This window comes from Melozone crissalis, unplaced genomic scaffold, assembly GCF_028551555.1.
Source record: "Melozone crissalis strain CALT ecotype California unplaced genomic scaffold, PUWL_Pcris_2 ptg000095l_1, whole genome shotgun sequence".
NCBI classification, from domain to species: Eukaryota; Metazoa; Chordata; class Aves; order Passeriformes; family Passerellidae; genus Melozone; species Melozone crissalis.
In genome coordinates this window covers 740,086-756,611 of record NW_026535872.1, presented here as the reverse complement: position 1 = coordinate 756,611, position 16,526 = coordinate 740,086, and positions in this window count along the sequence as shown.

Sequence of the window (16,526 nt, the reverse complement as noted above, 5' to 3'; positions counted from 1 at the left end):
TTGGGATCTCCTCTTATAGGACCTACAACAAAATGTTGTGTTAAAGGCACCAGTTTCCTACACCTTATCGAGGCTATATATGATGCACTTTGAGCTTTAACCCTTTTCAAAATACACTGTACCTCCCACCGATAATAAGCCAAGATTTTCTGCTCATGAGATTCATAAAGGTCTAAAGCTGAGGTAGTGTTTAGCCCCGTCTCATTCCGTAGTGCCTGCTCCCAATTATGTTCCCAAGTATGTCTATAATTACAGGTGTGGCACCATAAATGAAAAAGTAACAACTGATCACAACCCCCACAGCACAGTGCAACCCAAGCAGCACAATTTGAGCTGTGACATTCAAGACAGTTCTCTTTTGCCGGTCCTCATATATGGAAAGATGATAATGATTCAATAATGTCAATCAGTTCTCTGGTCGTCCGGCAACGGAGTGTTACGACCTTATCAGGCATTGCACGACAGGTGGTAATTGGACTAAGAAAAAGAAAGCTGTTAGCTGTTTTCATTCATGTAACCTGGAGAGGAGGTAAACAAGCCTGAAAATGATTCTTTTTGTCCTTGAGATTATTACATCCACCTTTTTTTCATGAGTTCCTCAGAAATGTTCAAAGTCAGTTTTCAGTCTGTAATCCTTTAGTCATTTGGCTCAAATGGCATCAACTGGGCGATTCTCAGTCCTTTGTTAATTTGGAGTGGTGAAAAGATAGTATGCATTTAAAGCACTTAAAATATTTAACTTAACAGACTTATTTGCAAATCATGTAAAATCACTTAAATCTAATGCAAACTTAACAGAATCTAACTTAACTTACTTAATAATACTTAACAAAAATTAATTTTCTTCAAATCCCACACAACTCAAACCTATATATAATTTAAACTTAGAAGACCTCGAACCCAACCGAAAACAAGCTCAACAAACTTAACCTTAACATTTAATGGCTCTTAATTGATAACTTAACTTAAACTACTTAATAACAGATAAAACTTACTATAGAAATAATATATATCATTTACTATAACTTACTTACAGGCCTGATTCCAAAACACTCAACCAAAAAAACCCTTCTCACATTTTTGCTGCAGCATTTATACCAAAAAACACACTCACAACATCTCACTCATACAATCAATCCAACACATCTCAACATTTTTAAACTTTTTCAAAACACAGCTTTAGAGTCTAATGTTCCACTGGCCCAGCCATCCAGGCTTCTGATGTTCAAAGTCTCTGGTAATACAGGTGTTTCCAAGACAGCATAACCAATGCCGAGCTAAATCAGCTGAAATTTGACTCTCGCATTCATTTACACTGATTTCTGTTTTGCAGTCTGTGCTGGGGAGAACAAAAGATCTCTCTAACTTAGGTGAAAAACATCCTGACAGCAACAGTCCTTGGTGTCGCTTGTTTAGTTTCACTGGTCTTTTAATTGCAATAGGAATCTTTTCTTTTGTTGACAAAAGTTACGATCATTACGGCTGTTAGATCTCAAACTGTAGCTCCTGCCGGCTACGGGGTGGAGGGAGAAACGCTCCCGCTCGAAAAAGCACTCTGAAGTCGGAATCCGCTAAGGAGTGTGCAACAACCTCACTTGCCGAATCAACTAGCCCTGAAAATGGATGGCGCTGGACGCTCATCAGAGCCCAGAAAAGGTGCTGGTTGATCTAAACAGCAGGACGAAAACTATCAATGCACAGCATGATTGCTCCTCCATCACCTGCTCTCCGATGTCCAGTCACTGTTCCCAAGCAGCAACTGGCCGCCCGTGGACATCTGGCCCCCAGTTCACACATGAGGGTGATGCGGCTCCGGTCGCTCCCCCCGCAGCGCTCTTTGATCACTTCCGGTGCGGCTCTCGGAATGGCGCGGCTTGGTTTCTGCGGCGGCGGCTCCGCTCTCGGGGCGGCGTGGCTGCTCCCGCGGCGGCGGCTTTGATCTTTCCGCCGCTGCCTCCTGTTGGCCATGGCGGCGCGCCCGTGCCCAGTTCGGAGGAGCACAGCACCGCAATTCCACCATAAATCACTGAATTCACACATTTCTGTTAATCCGTAAACCATATGGAAAATCCCTTTACCGTAGTCATAAGCCCAAAGTCCTGTTAAATCCTTCTGCTAATTCATCTCTGCTTTGCGCTGCGGGTCACTCCCTACGCGACGGTTCTGCTTCGCCCGCGGTGGCTCCCTGTGGTGTCGGGTTGAAGGCTCCCTGTTGCGGAGGATTAGAGGCTCCCTGCTGCGGAGGGTTAGAGGCAGGAGAGAGTACCGATGCAGCAGCGATGACTTCTGTTGGTGCCTGGCATTCCCAGCGCAAGTGGCCCTCGCCTTCGCATCGGCAGCATTTCGTGCGGCCCCCTTTATTTGATGCTGCAAACGCAGCTGACGCTTGGAGAGGTGCAAAAGCGGCTAACACCTGACTCTGAGAGGACCTTGCCTGTTTTTGAAAACCTATTCCTATCTGTTTTAGTGCATCTACCACAAAAGCCTGCTGCCCGTTAGGAATAAGAGCCATCCTCTCTAATGCTTCCTCTATAGTCCAATTTGCACCTAAGGTGTTAAGTATGTTTCTAGTAGCAGAATTACAATTTTGAAGGACACACTGGCTGAGTAGGACCCTGCGCAAATATTCTGGCACGCCAGCTTTTTCAATTGCAGCAGCAGCTTTATCAACAAAAGCGCCGAATGACTCATCTCTGCCTTGCTTAATTCCCATATACACTGGTATCCCTACTGGTTCCTTCACCATGTCTATCGCGAGTCTGACTAACCGCATTGCCTCCCGGCACTTTTCTTGACCTATTAAAGCTTGTGCTTCAGTACGAAGAAAACGTCCCAGACCCATAAGTTCATCAACAGTGACGCCACGCAGAGGGTCACCCGGCTGTCTCTGAACTACCACACACTCACTAACAAGTATCCGCCAATGATCATTAAACAGCAATTGTTGATGGTGGGTAAAGATTAATTTAACTATGCCAAGACAATCATTAACGAGGAGGATACTGGTGTTAAAAATATAATCGAGCATTTGCTTAGCTGGTTCGCTTCCAAGTCCAAACTGACTATCAGCCGCTTGCAATTGAGATAACAATTCCCAGTCAAGAGCACTAATTGTGGCTTGAATTCCTCCACCAGCCTGAGGGTTAAAGACAACTGGACAAGCCAGTTCCCGAGCCGAACTTATCAGCTCCTGATCTCCCTTTTCAATTGCATCTTTGGCCAAGGCAGCCCACGCACCCCGTCTTTCCCCCGCAATCGCCTCCGCCAAGTCGTTTTCCGACCCAGGGACCGGCTGATTCCTTGTCGGGAACGGAGTATGCGAATTTGGCCCCAGCTGCTGAGATATAACAGGTACGGGAGACTCAAAGGTGCTCTGTGTAGCCTGCGGCAAAGCGGACAACAAGGCACTCTGCGGAGCTTGGCTTGTTAGGGCAGCCTGCGGACCTTGGCTAGTTATGGGGGGCTGCGAGGTGGGTAGTGAGGCGATCTGCGCCTGGCTTGTAACCTGACTCGCAAGCTGGCTCATAGCCTGGCTCACCGAGGGAGGTGGTGAGGCAGGCAATAAAACCGTCCTCATCGCGGGGCCGAGAGGAGTTCCCGCGTCCTTATCAAATTCCCTATCTTGATCGTATTCTTTGTTACGATCGTGAGCGGCAGTAGCCTGGTGAGCAGTCCTTTTTTCAGCTTGAAATTGTAAGAGCTCGGTGTTAACGACCCGCCATAATTTACCCAACTTCCTGGCAGTTTTATCATCATCTAAAGTAGCCTGCCACAATAAATCACCAAATCTACGCCACTCCGACAATTCGTGAACTGTGCGAGGATTCACAAAGACTCCCCTTTCTAGACCATAAGCTAAAAGGCCCGGTAATTCTTTCTGTAAGTCTATTCCCTTAATTTGCCTTTTTTGCAAAAAAGTAATAAGAAGTTCATATGCGGCTTGCCTTTCCATACCTATGTAAATGCGCGCGCTTTGCAGCTCTTCAAGGTCGCGGCCGCATGTATCGGCCAAGCCCGTCTTTACGGTCGCTGGGGGCACGGCGCGGGCCGGCGGGTTGTCCTCCGCTTTGTCCTCCGCGCTTCTTTGCCGTTCCGGCTGCAGTTTCGATCGTTCGGAACCCGACCCTGGCTTCACTTCCCCGTGGCGTTCGCTTCCCCGTGGTGTTCGCTATCACGGTCGGAGGTCACCATATATTGAAGTGAAGGGAGAACGACCATCCTAGTAATGCATAGAACTCCAATTTTATTGATCCATCAATCACCTTAAATAACAGTGCTAACGAACTCCATGAATATTCTGTAATCCAGATTCATGATAGGCTAACTGAGAAATTTCTAACCACTCCTTTTGTTTTAGAATACCTACAATTGTTTACACAAAACAGAACCAGAGTTCCCAAAGCTTTCACATCTGTTCCCAGGATGTCATCTTTTCCCAGAGACGGTATTCTGCTTGTTATGGGAAGACAGCCTGAGAACTTTATTGTTTACAAAGAGAGTCTAATTGTTTATAGAAATCAGAAGGCTGAGAACTGCTTTACTTTTCCCTTATACTTTTCTCTCAATTGTATGTCTCATGGCCTTTTCTTTAAGTCATTCTCCGACACTATGACTGCCTCCTCTTGGATAATGGGGGGACCATTCTACTCCCTGTCACCATCAACCAGCCCAGGCGGGCAGGTATCTTGAGGGCAAGTCATCTTCCCACTAAAAACTGAGGCAAATTAGGCATTAAGCACTTCTGCCTTTTCCTCATCTTCAGATACTAAGTTCCCTCCTTTGTCCAATGAAGAACAAAGGCTGGTCTTACCTTTCCTTCTACCATTAATGTATTTGTAAAAACATTTTTTATTATCCTTTACAGAAGTTGCCATTCTAAGTTCAAACTGAGCTTTGGCCTCCCTAATTTTTTTTCTGCATGCTCTAGCAGCCTTCTTGAATACTTCCTTAGAGACCTGACCCTTCTTCCAACGCTGATACATCCTCTTTCTATTCTTAAGTTCCTCCAAAACCTCCTTGCCCAGCCAGACTGGACGTTTACCCTGTTGACTGATCTTTCGGCACACAGGGATGGTCTGTTCCTGTGCCCTCAAGATCTCTGTTTTGAGGTATGCCCACCCTTCCTGAACTCCTTTGTTTTTTAGGACTGCTTCCCAAGGGACGCTCTGAATAAGTCTCCTAAACAGGCCAAAGTCTGCCCTCCGGAAGTCCAATGCAAGAGTTTTACTGGTGCTCTTCCTGACTTCACCAAATATTGAGAACTCTATTATTTCGTGATCACTCAGCCCCAAGCGACCTCCAACCACCACATCTCCCACCAGCCCATCTCTATTTGCAAACAGCAGATCTAACATAGTCCCTCCCCTGGTGGGTTCACCCACCAGCTGCAACAAAAAGTTGTCCTCCATACATTCTAAGAATTTCCTGGACTGCCTCTTTATTGCTGTATTAAGTTCCCAGCAGATGTCTGGTAGGTTGAAGTCACCCAGAAGAACAAGGGCTGATGATCTTGAAACATTACCTAGCTGCTTATAGAATAAGTGATCTACCTCTTCTTCCTGGTCAGGTGGACGATAAAAGACTCTCAGTATGGGGTCAGCCTTGTTGGCCTTCCACTTTATTCTTACCCATAGACATTCAACTCCATCTTCCTTAGTTTCAATTTCGATGGCATCAAAATTTGCTTAATATAAAGGGGCACCCCTCCACCTCTTCGTCCTTTCCTGTCTCTCCTGAAGAGCTTGTATTCATCCAGTGCAGTACTCCAGTTATGTGAGTCGTCCCACCCTGTTTCCGTGATGGGAACTACATCATAGCTCTGCAGTTGCACCATGGCCTCCAGCTCTTCTTGTTTGTTGCCCAAGCTGCGTGCATTGGTATACGTGCACCTCATCTGGGCTGCTGACTTCACCCTTAACTCAGCCTTGCAATTCTTGGGTCTGTTTCCAGATAGCTCAGCTGGTTCCCTTTCCCCCTTCAAACCTAGTTAAAATCACCACTATCTCTACATCATCTTGCTCTACCATGATGGCCTGGTATTTCAGGAACATCTGTGGTGAGAGCCAGTGGCCACCCTTTACTTCCAGTACTGCGGACACAATGTGGGACACTAGCACAGACATTTTTTGTCCCAGGGTAAACTTGGGTGCCTCTTGAATATTCAGCATGACTGCTGCTACAGCTCTGAGGCAACCTGGCCAGCCTTTGGCTGTTGCATCTAGTTGCTTAGAGAAGTAAACAACTGCCCTTCAGTATGGGCCCAAGTCCTGAGCCAGTATTCCCAGGGCATTTCCCTGTCTTTCATGGGAAAACAGAAAGAATGGTTTACTTACATCTGGAAGTCCCAAAGCTGGAGCTGGCATGAGGGCACTCTTGAACTGGTGAAAGGCCCATGTGGCTTCTTTTGTCCACTGGAGATCTCTGTTTCCATCGGCAATAAGAGCATAGAGGGGTCTGACGAGCAGTCCATAATTATAAACCCACAGCCAGCACAATCCTGCCATGCCTAAGAAGGTTAAGAGTTCTTTTATTGTCTGGGATTTTGGGTTTGGCATATGGCTTCCTTGCGAGCCTGCCCTAAAGTCCGTTGCTCAGCACTCACCTCGTACCCCAGGTAGATAACTTTCTGTTTCACTACCTGTGCCTTTTTCTTTGATACTCTGTATCCTTGGAGTCCTAGGAAATTCAAAAGGCTTACCGTCCAGGCCACACATGCTTCCCTCGTCCAAGTGGCCACTAGAAGATCATCCACATACTACAAAAGCCTTCCTTCTTCCTGTGGAGATTCCCAGGACTCCAGATCTTTTGCAAGTTGCTCCCCAGAGTGGGGGAATTTTTGAAGCCCTGAGGCTATCTTGACCATGTGAGCTGGGTTTTGCGCCCACTTTTAGGGCTTTCTCATTCAAATGCAAAAATTTTCTGGCTGGCTTTGTGGATGGGGAGGCAAAAGAAGGCATCTTTTAGATCTAAAACAGTAAACCAGGTTAGCTCAGGTGTTAGACAAGTTTATAAATTATATGGATTGGCTACCACTGGATACAAATCTTCTGTTATTTTATTGAGAGCCCTCAAATGCTGTACTATCCAGTATGACCCATCAGATTTCCGAACAGGTAAAATAGGAGTATTGAAATCAGATTGGCATTCTTTCAGTAAGCCTAGCCACAGAAAAATTTCGATTATTGGGCTGATTCCTTCCCTATCCTCTTTCTTTAGGGGGTACTGCTTGATTCTCACTGGTTGCGTTCCCTCCTTGAGTTTAATTACTATGGGGGAGGCATTTTTCGCCATCCCCGGCACATCAGAGGCCCATACCCTGGGAAATACTTGTCCTAGTATTTCTTCATCAATTTCTTCCTTAATTTCAATAGCTGTTAGGGTTAAACTTAATATCTCTATGTACTTTTGGTCATTCACCTCCAGAGTAATTTCCCCATTTTTGAATGTAATGGTTGCTTGTAACTACTACAATAAATCTCTGCCTAAAATTGCCTTTGGTGAATTTGGCATGTACAAGAATTTATGAATACCCCATTGTTTTCCCAATTTGTACCTCAAAGGTTTGCAAAAATACCCCCTTTCAGACAGGCCAGTTGCCCCCTGTACTACAACATAATCATTTTCCACAGGTACTAAAGCTTTATTTAAAACTGAATATGTAGCTTCCGTATCAACCAGGAATTCCACTCTTTTTCCTTCTTCCCCCAGCCTCATTTTACAACCAGTGGATCCGCTGGGGCAGAATCCCCTGGTCCTCCTTAGTTGTTTTGTACCTGTGCAGCCATTTGTTGGTCACCCCATCTCCGTTCTGGGCATTTATCTTTCCAGTGACCAATTCTTTTGCAGATTGCACACTGGTTCCTGCCCAGCCGAGGTGGTCCTTATCTCAGTGGTCCCTGGTTGTATTTTCTTTGCCTTTCCTCCTGTACCACTGCCACCAACCTTTTCATTCCTTGTTTATATCCTTCCTCCCGGTTACTAAATACCCTCCAGGCTTCCTCTAGCAAGACTTCAAGATTCCTCCCATCCGGTCCCCGAATTTTCTGAAGTTTACATCTAATATCTCCAGCAGACTGTCCCGAAAATGAGTTAACTAGTTGATTTATCCCTATCTCAGACTCCGGATCTAATGATGTATGACAACGCATGATATCCCTTAAACGCTCTAGAAATTTAGATGGAGTCTCAGAAGGCCCCTGCTTAAGGGAATATAAGGGAGACCAGTTTATGGTTTTTGGAATAGCTCTTTCCACCCCTGTTGCTATCTACTCTTGATACTCTGCTAATTTCTTTACCTCTGCTGTCACATTAGGATCCCATTCTGGGTCTTGGAGGGGAAAATGTTCTTTTACATCTAGCTGTGTGGCCTTGTAGTAATCCTCTGCCAAAGTCCCTGCTGTCTTTAAGATCAGCTGTTTTTCTGTTTCAGTGAAAGCATCTAGTAGTAGCTGGATGTCAGCCCAGTCTGGATTGTGTTGTTTGATACCATATCGTAGACTTTTGGCGGTGAGTATCAGATCAACACGATAATTCCTAGCAATCCTTTCCCATGCCTCTAAATCAAGAGTGGTAAATGGCACTTTAATAATTTATTTCCCTCCTTCTGGTCCCACTGCCTCTTTCAGAGGGGCCTGCAACACTACTTGCCTCTTAGTTCTAGACGCAAATGGACTACCAAGGGTGGGGTGGGTTCTAGTGGATGTGCCTTCCCTTCCTGAGTCCTCCTCCTTTTTGGGGAAGTTCCCTTCATCCTCATCCTCAGTTTCAGCCTCAACCTCCTTCCTTCTAGGAGGAGCTTTCATCCCCTCAAATGTATCTCGTTCTTGCTCCTCAGAATGGTAGACATTATCTGATCTCATATACCGTTGTCCTATACTACATGCTGAACAACAGTGTTTGATTTGCCCTCTCTTTGCCTTGTTTTCCTTTTCAAGGGCCAAGGCCAGTGGATCTGAGGGTGATTTAATTCCACAGTCCCTTTGCCATTCTTGGTGATTTCTTAAAACAAAAAACATATCAGCATACGAAACCTCATCCCATTTACCTTCCCATCTTAAAAACAACATAACTGCAGTAAGGTATTATAATCTAGGGTTCCAGTGAGTGGCCACTTCGCTCCATCCTCTAACCTGTATAAGGGCCACCAGCACGTGCAATATTGGATTAGATCCTTTTTATTCTCAGAGCCCCCCCTGCTGGTGACTTCCTTCCAGTGGCAAAGATGCACCCCAAGGGGCTAGCCCGAGGGACTTCCTTGCTCTGGTTAGTTCCCATTATCTCCTTCTCCTTGCCCTATCTCGCTTCCACCAAACCTCTTTTCACAGACATTCACAGTAGTTTCCCAGTCTTCCCCCCACACACTCCAGGTGGCAGGTATCAGATGTGATTTCCCACTCACAAGCTTTAAGATCTTAGATTCTGAATCAGCTTGATCAGAAACCTTTAATCTACACTTGGGGCATGTGCCCTGATGCTTATTAGAACAGCAATACCAGCGTTTCTCACAAACACTGCACTGCAATAATACCCAAGCAGCGTGCCAGCCTCTTGATGCACCAAAGGCTACCTGAAATTTCCTGCAAAGGCAGGCTATTTAGTTTATTACAGGGAACTCTAAATCCTCTATGGCAGGCTGTTCCCAGTCCAGACCTACTATAGTACCAGTTGAAGTCCGGTACAGCCGCTCTAAATAAACTTGTTCGTCTCCTCCATCTATCCAATAATTCACAGGATTCACAAACTCCCAGGCGTCGAGTCCAAACCACTGGGGCAGAGGAACCCCTTGGGTTCATCTAGCCACGGTGAAAGTGTGCACAAACTACACGAAAATTTACCACCTTTACTCAATGAACATCCTCACCCACAGTTTTGCTCTATTTTTCTCTGCTGGGCGCTCCCTGCGCCCATAGCCTGCCCTGGCTGGCGCTCACTCGGCATCTCCAGTCGCGGGTAGGAAACTCTCCCCACCCCCACACTGTAGAGCACTGTAGATATACTCTCTTTTATACACCATACACTTATACACTTGCACAATTACAAACACAGTGCACTGACCACACAATGCATTAACCATACAGCGACACAGTGTCCGGACACCACACACACACAAACAAAAACACACACGGGTTTAGCAGTTCTGCCCTATCAAAACAATGAACCCCCGATACACACATACGCGGGTCCACCCGACCCACCCCCAGGGTCGCTAGCGGTTCTGCCCTATCGAAACAATGAACCCCGTCTCTAATATAGCTGCTCCACCAGCTACACCCAGACGTCTCTGAGTGACTTACTCCCTAGCTCTCTTTTCCCCTGGGGGCCCCTCAGTACATACCGTATCTTCCTCCGCAGGCCAGCAGGTCCTTGTCTGTCCTCGCAGGAGGCAAGTCAAGACGAGCGGAGCCTCCTCCAGGAAAATCCTGGTGCGCGCCTAGGAGTCCGTCTATTCCCCACTGCCCCTGCGGGGACAGAGACGGAGAGGGAAGGTATCTCTTCCTCCTACCTGGCTCGCCAGAATGTTTTGCAGAGAAAAGAAGAAACTCCACAACTTCGTAAAAGTTGTAAAGTTGGTATGTATGTTTATTGCAGCGCTGGACGCATGCGAAGATTTCTCTCCCAAAAAGGTATGCGTACCTCTGAGGACTTCCGAGCTCCTTTTATCTCCCCTTGCAAATACATATGCATACAGTTTCACAATAGGTTCATACATATTCATTCCGCGTGACATTTATTGCCAGGTCCTCTTTATCAAAAGAATTCCTAGCTCAGGGCAGACTGGCCTTGTAGCCATTTCTGTTTTTTCTCTCTGTCACCTCACTATCTCTGTCCTGCAGTTTTTCCCTTCAGCTTTGGCCTTACAGGCTTTTCACCTCTCCTAGACACTTCACTTAATTCAAAATGGATTTTTACTCTGAGGGATTTTTCACTCTGTCTCAAGCTGTCTCGTAAAGGTGCAAATGGCTTCTTTGGTGTTGTGAAAAGTACATATTACAGGATAGACTCTTCACAGATATTAAAATGAATATGTATATATATATAAATAAATATTTATTATACTATATGTGTTATGTTGTCTTAGTTAGTAGTACTGTATTTTTTTAAGTAGTGTGGTATGTTGTGGTGTGATGCCATGGTTTGCCTCAGATACCCCAGGTTCCACCCCGATAATTCCCTGCCAGGTGTGTCAATCATCCCTCCTTTCCACACCCTGACCCCTGCTGAGTGCTGTCTGTCAATCCTGGCATTCCAGAAGGGCATCGAGTGATTGGCAGAATTCAAAAGATGCCCTCCCCTCCTGGAAGGACATTGGGCCATCCAGGTGTCCTCTGTCCCTTGAGATTTCCCCGTCCTATACCTGATTGGGGATCCTCCGTGTTCCTTCCCTCCCCCTGTGCCCCAGGTAAAAGGGCGAGCAAACCATGCGGTTTAGAGTTCTCCTAAAACTGTTGCTGGATTCAGAGGCCTGTGGGCCAGGAATAAAGCTCTGGATTGAAACCCTCCATCAAAACCGACTCCTTTCCATCACCTCACCTTAAAGCTTCTCCACCAAAGGTTAACCTGAACTCATGCATGCCTGGACTTGCCTCCGGGAGCCCAGTTGCAACATCCAGCTAGCCAAAAGCATCTCTGGGGTAAAATTCCACAGTTGCCGCTATTTGGTCAAGCAGCAAAGGCCAGACAAGCTCATGTACGTCCTGTCCGGCTATATTGGTAATTATTTCAGTGGTAAATATAGTTTTAGGTTATAACATTATGTAAAATAGAAACTATGCCATGTAAGATACTTTTTTAACTAGCTCAAGAAAGGGATGGGATAATCAAGAAATTCTTTGCCCAGAGATAACAGCAACAGGACACCTAAAGCCCCAAGAGAAGAATTCTTGCATCCTTATTGGAAACGACCAACTTTTTTCCACCTCCTTCCCGACTTTGAGGAGCCAACAGGATTAAGGGGGAGAACTTGACAATAAGCAGAGAACACCCTTTGTTTGAAAAGAATTTATGCATCATATATGAGATATATGAATATGCAACAGGCTATTGCTTTTAAGGGCTAATCCTTTGTCAGCCTGTGTGCTTTCGGGGCATAATTGCCCATGAGGCACCAGGACTATCCGTATGTCTTTGTTTTTATTGTCCTTTACTGTTCTAACTCTGATTGTCCAAATTCTTATTACTCTAACTTTTATCACTATCTTAACAACCATTTTTTTGCTATTAAACTTTTAAAATTTTAAAACAAGTGATTGGTGTTTTTTGCATTGTGCTTTGAAAGTTGGGAAGACTCTTCATTCATCATCTCCAGAGCACACTGCCCTTGGCTAGCACACTGGCCCATTTTGATGCATCTGTGACACTTCTAGTTGAGGCAAAAAGGGCAATGGCATTTGAAGACAAAACAAAATGAAGAATGAGGCAGCCCAAACATCTTGTGCAGATGCAGGCCTTCAGCTGTGACTGGAGAGCATTGGGGTTCCTGCCACTTGGATTTGGATCCCTAAATGCAATAATCTCTTTGGCTGGAGGAGAGCCTTGCTCAAGTGAGAAAGCAGAAAGATCAGAGAGGGTGCTCGGGAAGGTCTCCTGTGGTGCAGAGCTGTCAGCGCCTGTGAGGTGAGAGTGGGCCCGGCCTTGCCCAGGCTGGAGCCCCAGCAGAGCCCCGGCAGAGGCCGGAGCAGTCTGAGCCCCGGCAGAGGCAGGCTGGAAGGAGGCCCCTGGAGCTGCAAGAGGCAGCAGCTGGGCCCTGGGTGCCTCTTCCTGGGAGCGGGCGAATCCTCCGCTCTCAGAGCCCAGGTGACAGCTGGCTGCTGCCGAGGGGAAGCGCAGTCGTGCTGGGCACAGCCCAGCCTGGAGGCATTGACCGTCTGGAGTGTGCCCAGGAGCAGGGAAAGGCCAAGGGCAGCCGCAGGCTGCTGGGCTGGCTGAGGATTCCTCCTCTTCTGCCGGTTGCCCTGCAACTCCTGGCAAAGGCCAGCAGTGTGTGCAGCACTCTGGGCACCAGGGCAGGGAGCCGGGCTGCTCAGCAGGCTGGAGCACAGGGCAGCCTCCTTCAGGCCTGGCACTTGTGCCAGGGGAAGCGAGGCCAACATGAAGCAGGGACAGCTTGGCAGGGCACCTCTGCAGGAGCCAGTGCCTCACGTAGCTCTGGGAGGAAGCGCCTGCAATCCTGCAGTTCTGCACTGAGCCAGAGCAAAGGTGTGAGATGCAGAGTGTTTGGCAGAAATATTCAGGCCCACCAGGCCAGCCTGCTTTGTGCTCTCTGGTGCACAGCAAGCACTGTGCAATGCAGCTCTGAGCTTCTGGGAGAGAGGCAGTCGGGGATGTGCCTGAGGTGAATCAAGGGGTTTGCTCAAAATGTAACTAGGATAATTGAAAAGTGCAGATGAGTTGAGGGGCCAGCTGGGAATAGAATTGGGATAGTAGAAGATTGCATGTTTTAGTTAAGATTTTCAAATGAGGTGAGAAGCTAAGTTAGTAATACAGCTAGCAGAAATCATGTACCTTAGTTAAAGAGTACCAAATATATTAGGAACATAAAGCTAGGAGTGACAGGGCTAGAGGAAGCAATTGTGAAGAAGCAGAGACCATAGAAATACCTTGCCTTAAGAATAATTGAACAGTTAGGAGAGGCTTGGACCATGAGCAGCAGGTCCAAAGGTCTTGCCAACTGGCCATGGGAGAAGAGTTCACCATGAGGAAGACTGCTTTCTTCCTCCCATACAACCACTCCCTCATTTGAGAATCCCACTGACCCAATTAAGGGAATACAATTCCACAGCTGTAATAGATATTCAGCTGAGAAAAATGCGAAGCAGGCAGGTAATTATGTATTATGGGTCCTTAGAAACCTAATGTAAAACTTTTTCTGTAGAAATAGAGAGCAGGAGTCTGCAACTCCTTGCACATGTCTTTGGAAACTAGTTCACATGTGTCCAGCGCTGCAATAAATATCCTTCTTTTCTACTATAATTAGTTGAACAGTCGTCTGTCCGTACTTCAAGGGTTATGCTGGAGTAGTGAACTGATTTGGAAGAGAGCAGAAGAGTTTCAGCAGGCAATTTTTGAAAGAGATGGAAGGCTCTTGTGACTCAAGGGAAAGTCATTTGGAATGAAGTAATGATCCCAAAGTCCATACAATTGTATCTTTGTGTCTGAATTTAAATCAGAACGATTATAGATGTCTTCATGCAATTTGTGTACAAATTTATCAAAGTCTTAATTCTTTCTTTGACTAATCTGTGTAAAAGACACGGTGTGTAACTTATGTGGAAGTGCAAGGATAGCATTATATGCTAGTTGTTGGCTCATCTGTAAGACTTGATCAATGCTCCTAGCCTGGGCAGTGACAGTAGCCCCGGGCCCTTTGCCAAGTAACTCTTGTGCTGTTAAACCATACAGAGGATCACCCTGCACTCTAGGTCTTGCTGCTTTTTGAGCACACTTTTCCTCCCAGTTTTTATGACACATAACCTGCTGATGGGGTGGCATTATAAGTCATATTAGGGTATGCATATCAGATGGAATTATTGTGTTAGATGGAAAAATATACTGCAGAAGTGACTGTGCAAGTTGGGATTTTTAACCAAATTGTGAAATTGCAGCTCTCAACTTTTCTAAAATCTTCCCATCAAAAGGTTTTCAAACTCTACTTGCAGCATTAGTTACTACAGGAAAAGCTTGTACATCACTGGAGAGAAAACTCCTTTCTACAATATCTTCTGCAATATCTTTTTACTACTTTTGTTTCTCTTTTGTGGAGATAAAGCTTGGCCTGCAATTCCTCAGAAAGCATTAGGAGGACCATGCTTTTTTGGGAAATTGACACTGTTTGCCCCTAGCATTCAACAGATGCTTGACATCAGGCACAAATTCCAACATCCAAAACGTAGTGTGCATCTATTAGGCTCAGACTGCAAGGATAATGTAGAATTGTGGAATTGGCCTTCGGTTAAATTGGCATCACTTTTTACACCAGGATTAGCTTCATCAAAGGCCCTTACATAATTCAAATGATTGGCTTGTTGGACAGGAAAACAAATTAACATTACGTCTGCAATACTGAATGAGCTTACCACTGATGTAGGTAGCATATGCCATGCTGTGTTACAGGATAGGGCTGCTATAGATTTTTTGTTGCTAGCACAAGGAGATGGGTATGAAGATTTTGAAGGGAAGTGTTGCATGAATCTCTCTGACCACTCTGAATCTATTGACAAGAAAATGTTATTGCTTAAGGAGAATATTAAAAAGCTCACAGTTATTTAGAATTCTTTTGATGAGTGGCTAAAATCCTGGGGAATAACAGGCTAGCTCAAGGATTCAGTACACTTTGGTATTAGGTATTCTTGGCCATGTAATTAATAAATAATTCTATGTATTATTTGCTTTGTATTCTTTTTTCAATTCTGCTTATAGTGCCTTTCTTACTATGCTGTGTGCAAAAAGTAATTGACCGTGCTTTTAAATCAGTCTGGCATGTGCAAAAACAAAACTGAGGAACTGTTGAGAGTTTTTTGCAGATTGAGGAGTTCTTGCTAGACAATGGCCATATTCAGCCGATGCACAATCCAGCCTGCTTGTACTAATGGACAATGGACACGTTCACAAACAATGAATAATGGACATATTCAGAAATGGGGTTGGTATATCATTGAAAGAGATACAAGAAGAAGCATCATCAGGACTCAGCAAGTTTGTCAGCAAGTTTGGGAAAGTCAGAAAAAAGTAAATCATGCGTGGGCCTGACAAGCAAAGCAAGATGTGTGTAAAATTAGGTGATCCAATCAGCATTCTAATTTAGATGCGTGAACAGCTAGAATTAACCAATCATGTATTAGCTAGAGACGCGAGGACAGTAGAGATTTATTATAAATATAGTCTTTTGAAGGATAATATATATGGCTTCCCTGGATCATGTGGGTCATAGTGTGTTGCCCCTGAACCTCTGTGCCCTGCAAAAGCTTTGCTCTTCAGAGCCAGTTTTGAAGGTACAGAACATAATATCCAGCATAAACCAAACAACGACTGAGGATACAAGCATCATAACGTCACCCTAGGACACACATAAACTCCTGGGTCTCATCGCACTTTTCCTGAGCAGAATGGGCCAGGGCTTGGCCAGAGCCCAATCCTCAGCTTGGAGGGTTTCCCCTAAAATATCCTACAAGCCTCTATTCATGTCAGTTGGGAAAATTTCTTTAAATGATATATTTCTTGCAGGTAACTACACAAGATTCAGTGAAAGTCTCCAAAGCAGCTGGTTTGGTGTTAAACAGCTGGCAGAAGCATCTGGGTCATCTATTTTAAGCTAACAAAAACTGATGGTGCCAGTCACATAATGCCCAGGGTTTGTCCTGTAAGCCAGCTCTGGCTGAGGGCTGCCACTCAGGCCTGAGCACATCAGCAGCTGAAGTGACCACGACTGGGAATGGCAAAAACACCCACTGGGACTGGCCCAGAGGCCCTGGGACTCCCTGGCATGGATCACCTAAGGAGACAGGATTTCAGGGAGCCCAAAGGACTTTTGG